Raw genomic sequence first — 5,811 nt, 5'->3', positions numbered from 1 at the left:
CAAAGAAGTCTATTCATTTTCAGTGATTTTCGATAATTACTGTCACAGTTATTGCCCTTGATCACTTTGAAAAATCTTGTGACGCTCTAGAGGCTAAAGTTATCATCCGATTGACTTCAGATTGATACACAGAGTTTAAGAGCTTGAGACGAACAAGTATATTGATTTTCAATGAATTTTTATGATTTGAACAGCTCAATCCATGATATTAAAAACCAAACAAATTCTAATGGTTTTCTGATAATTACTTCATGAGTGTATTATAAATGTTTCATTACCGAAAGAAGTAAAAATATGCGACAACACTTGTTGACTGCCCGGACGATTTAGCTGCTGTGGGCGTATGTTTCGTTGCCTGGCAACCTATCTTTTAATGTACCGGACACATAAAACATAGAACTGTACATGTATGTCGCCATTACAGTTTTAAGCTCTGTATATAAAGGCCAGTATATTAGCGTGTATTGTAGACTATGGAAGATTAATATTTTTCAGTTAGTTTTCATGGGATCCAGTTTTCATTACCGACTAAACCGAATCGGTTCGGTTTTTTAGCTGCCGACTAACCGGTTCAAGTTTTGCTTAGTCGTCACACCCTTAATTTGAAGTTCACACGTTGCTCTATCGACAAACCATATCGCATTCGAAAATATTGAAAAACAAATAAGTTAAGAGTTGGGATTTCAAAAAATTTCTTGTCAGACATTTTACCGAAAATAAACGGGTATAACTCTTATCGTTATTAAGCAGACGGATTCATACCACAATTAAAAATCACGTGTCAACAAAATATTCATATCCGCACGTAATAAAAATAGGAACACCTTGCCATTTTTGTACGCGCACATTCTTGTGTGGACGTATTGTCGTCGCCCCTGTCCGCCCGTCCGTCAACAATTTCTTTATAGGCACTCTACAGGTCACAATTTTTATCCATTTTCAACAAAACTTGAAATATAGGTTTATGTCCCTAAGAATTCAGCTCCTGTCGATGTCATGTATCAAACCGAACTTCATGGACTATGGCCCCAGAATTTACGAAAAATCACGTTTTTAGCTTGTGGACACTGGAGGTTACAATTTTGATGAAACTTAAAAGGTATGTTTATAACCCAAGGAACTCGGTTCCTTTCGATATTCTCGCATATCGGATCTTAACTTCCTGGATTATGGCCCATGATTGTACAAAAAGTCGCGTTTTAGTTTGTAGCCGCTCAAGAGGTCACAATTTTTATTCGATTTTTAAAAACGTTTTAATATATCACGGTTACACGCATATGATGGCGGAGTTCGAATTTTGTGAAAATCGGATCGAAACTGCCGGACAAAATGGCCGCTCCTCGTAAGCAAATAGTGTAAAAGTATGTAATTTTAAGGTTGTGGACACCCTCGAGACGTACATGATTTTCATGAGACTTAAAATAATTATGTTTAGATCCTAAAGATCTCGGTCCCTGTCGATATTTGCGCATATCGGACCGTAACTTCGTGGAATATGACCCCCGATTTTACGAAAAATCGCGTTTTTAGCTTGAAGTTCCTCTTGAGGTCACAATTCTTATCCGATTTTAAAAACCGTTTCAGTATATCACTGTTACGCCCTAATGACAACTAAGCAGGAATTTCAGGAAAATCGGAGCGAAACTGCCGGACAAAATGGCCGCTCCTCATATGCAAATAGTGTAAAGGTATGTAATTCCAAGATTGTGGACACTCTAGAAACACAAGTTTTATCTGATTTTGATTAAACTTAAAATGTATGTTTATATCCCAAAGATCTCTGTTCTTTTCGTTATTCGCGCATATCACATCGAAGCTTCCTGAATTATGATCCCTGAATATACGAAAAAACACGTTTTAATCTTGTAGTCACTCTTAACCCTTTCATTACTAGTGAGTTTTATAATGTATGACGCCAAATCCTGACACTATTCAGAAAAAACGTCGAAAAAATATGCGAAATGTTCATGTGATTATAGCTCAAAACCTATCAACTTTCAAAGAAGACAAGTTATGATTTTCTGAAAGGAAATTGAATTCTCTTTCCAATGGAGTCAACTAGAAATATGCATCTCTCATCACTACTTATGTATCATAAGATGTATCTGAAAAAAAATTTGAAATTTTTTTCAAGATAACCTTTGGAGAAAAACTTAATGCTACAAAGTTCAAAATTAATCTGACAAGTTAATTTCATTTTAAGGAGAATTTAATTTCCTTCACAATGGTACAATATTTTTGAAAATCTGATGGTAAATAAAAAAATGGCAACCATTTTAGTAAAAGAGTAACAAAGTCGTCAACCGTACTGTGATTGTTGCGACGGAGGAAACCGTTAGGTTGTCGACATATTTTGCTTACCTTGACTTATTTAACTTAATATTAATGTACAAAGCTGTAGTTTTTAAGGCTTAATGGTGTTAACATGTATTCCATTGAAAAAGCTCAATATACAAAAATAAACAATTTTTTGTTGGGTTTCTGGGTGCTATCATCAAATTCGGGCGGCGACTTCAATGGATTGGATTTATGTTATTTATACTAGGTAAATCTGTTGTATACATGTATCTGAAGGCAGATATCCAGAAACATTCTGGGGAAAAAATGAGAAACACCAAAGAGTTTATAAAACCATCTTTATACATGTACATGTATATCTTTCAAACTTGTAAATTGAACTCAAAACTTTTTCAATTTTAACTCAAACTTCTGAACTCAAACTTCATAAAAGTGAACTGGGTAACATAACTCTGAAATAAATAAAAAGTAAAAATTAAAACTAGAACATAGTCCATTTTAAAATCAGCAAAATATCAACAAATCTTTGGTCCAAGTTCATTGTTATTACAAATGTCTATTTTGACTGAGATGCGTGGTACAGTGGAAAGCATGTTTTACACAAATTAACAGAACAGATATTGCATCCGAATGACGATTGGATCCCTCTACCACTTGGTGCGCGTTTTCCTGAGGCACTGCACAAAACACACACACGTTTGCGCCCAGAAAAATGAACTAGCGAATGACCAGATATGTTGCTTTCATCGAACACGTTTTCTAATTTACGTTTTGGGGTGCGTCTGTAACTTTTAGAAACTGCTCCACCAATCAAACACTTAGCCAGCGAATGACGAAATTCAAGTTGAGTCATTGGGGTTTTACCCAGTGCTTTCATGTGAAGCTTATAAATCAGAAAGCTGTTTACACATGCAACATTTAGTAAAAAGTAAAACAAATAGCGCCACCATTTTAGGCTTGTACGGCCAAAAGAATAGTATTAGCGGAGCTGGTCACCCAAGTCTACTCCCCCCATACATTTGTTGTAATTAATTATGCAAAGTGGTTTTGAAACATTTTCAATAATTCCAGCTCTTGTTCTGCGTTGTACTACCGACATTTCAGCATCACAGTTCGTAGACAAAATGTGCACCGTCTTTTTATCCTGCCATGCTGTTGCGATCAAGTTGTTACTTTGAATAAATTTGGTACTGCCTTTAGCAAGTTTATGAACATGTGATAGTGGATAGTATTTCCTATTGGACCGAATAGTACCACAGCAGTATGTCTTTTTATTCAAGAGTTCGATTGCCAAATCAATACTAGTGAAAAAATTATCGAAGTAAACATGTCGATACTCGTATAACATGGTTTCCATAAGGTCCATAACAACCTTGTGTCCAAGATTTTTTTCTTGTACTCCGTCGAGGCTTTTGCCAGTGTAAACATTGAAGGCATGTACGTAACCTGTATCAGACGCAGCAGCAATCCAAACTTTTATACCTCTTTTCGTGGGTTTCATGGGCATGTATTGTACAAATCCGAGGCGACCCTTATACTTAACCATACCCTCATCAATACTTATATTTTGTGGGGGATCATATTGTTCTCTAAAAGATTTTTTGCACATGTCTATCATGGGTCTTACTTTGTACAAACGATCAAAACCATCTGCACCCTTAGCTGGCTGTTTAGTAGAATCGGTGAGATGCAAATCTCTTTGAATTGCAAAATATCTGTCACGAGACATGCACTTCCTTATGAAGTCACTGTTCAACGAGGGGTCTGACGACCAATATTGTTTCAGGGACGGCAAAACAATCAACCCACTCACTGATATATTTACATCACGTCCATTTTGAGATGAATAACGGTTTGTCTCTAATTTCAATGTCTCCCAAAAAGTATTAGGAATCAACTGATCAAAATATGCGGAAGCTGGAGGCAACTTGGAACCATCTCCGGCGCCATCAACTATGTCAATCTGACCTACATTTGGAAAATTAGTCGGTCCTTGTTTTGCCGAAAAACGTTTGATAATTACCTTGCGAGTAATCTGACTCCATTCGAGATCGTCCCTATTTAATATGTCCTCAAAGTCATCATTTTCGCTGCTAGACTCTCCAGACGAATCGTATTCCAGTCCTTGTTCAATTTCAATGTCACTTTCATCGTCAAAATTATCATCCAATTCACGGTCATTTATTACCTCTTTTTGCTTCAATTCGGCACATTCAACGTCATAAGAATCGAATCCATTAAAATCGCCGTCTGAATCCGATGACGCCATTCAAAAATTCAACGAAAAACCTTCATTTTTACACAAAACTCTTCAATATAAAAAATTTCACGGAGGCCGCCATTTTGAATACTGCTATGTTTACAGTACACTCCAGTTGTCGTTAGTCACGTGAGAGTTTTGTTCCGAGTGGAAAATTACTGAGTTTTACCGACCGTCATTTCGGGCGACATCGGGCGATCCCGTACAGGACGTTGCGGGCGGTTTCGGGCGCTTACGTAACGAGAGGGTTAATGTCACAATTTTTATTCGATTTGATGAAACTTTTATATTATATACTTTTATATCCCAAAGATCTTGGTTCCTTTTGACATTGTCGCATGTCGGACTGTAACATACTGGGTGATGGCCCCTGGTTGTACGAAAATCGCTTTTTATTTAGCTTGTTCTCTGTCCATCTCTTGCAAAATGTGTGTGTATCTTGCATGGCAACCACTTATTCATATTTAATTCCCGTATGGTATTCAAATTATGTCAGTAATATTCCTACAAAATTACATGTTTTCGTAATACGAAATCAAATCAAATTCACGCCAGTAATATTCTCCTTAAATTACGAGTCTTCGATAATCGGGAAAGTGCCACTGTAGATGGGGATTTATATATGGTGTCTTAAGAGAAGTAGTTTCATTACGGAAAATAAGTTAAAGGTTTAATAGCTAACAATAGACAGAGGTTTTGACATTTATAATGACTGTCCATTGATTTGGGATGTTATATACTATTAGGATAACCGTGTTGTCGGTTGATATCAATGAGATCAAATTTTCCGGCAATGGAGAAACCACCGAGGTAATCATGTAGATAAGGTTGATACTCACCCTTATTGGATTGATGAAAAGTCTGACAAAAAAGAAGCAATGACTTCTGTTCAAGATTAGATTGATGACTTTCCCGACAAAGACAGATTAAGCAGGTAAACAACGTAGGTGTATAGACGGTATAATACGATAAATACGCTGATCACCTAATTACCTAATCAATCCAGCCTATTGTCAACAATTATCGAGATGAGTGGTAGTTATACACTCAGTTTACTATATTAATTTTGAAATTCTGAATATTATTCATCATATCTTGATGCCCGATTGGGCATATTCCTGGCCGGACATTTGGAAAATAGCGTAGGACATGTCCGGAATATACCGGCGAAATTCCAACACTTAAGAAACTGAAATTCAATGCGAAAAGTGACGAATTTCGTAACATTAGACACAAATTTTCATGCTGTTAAA

At 36.4% G+C, this 5,811-nt stretch overlaps 1 pseudogene; it reads right to left on the bottom strand.

The window, feature by feature from the left end:
• Nucleotides 1–2,716: 2,716 nt before the first annotated feature.
• LOC130010698 (piggyBac transposable element-derived protein 4-like) lies at nt 2,717–4,077 on the bottom strand (annotated as a pseudogene).
• Nucleotides 4,078–5,811: the final 1,734 nt, after the last annotated feature.

Source organism: Patella vulgata, chromosome 2, assembly GCF_932274485.2.
Source record: "Patella vulgata chromosome 2, xgPatVulg1.2, whole genome shotgun sequence".
Taxonomy (NCBI): Eukaryota; Metazoa; Mollusca; class Gastropoda; family Patellidae; genus Patella; species Patella vulgata.
Note: the sequence above shows the minus strand (reverse complement) of the source record. Positions and strands in the feature narration are given on the sequence as shown.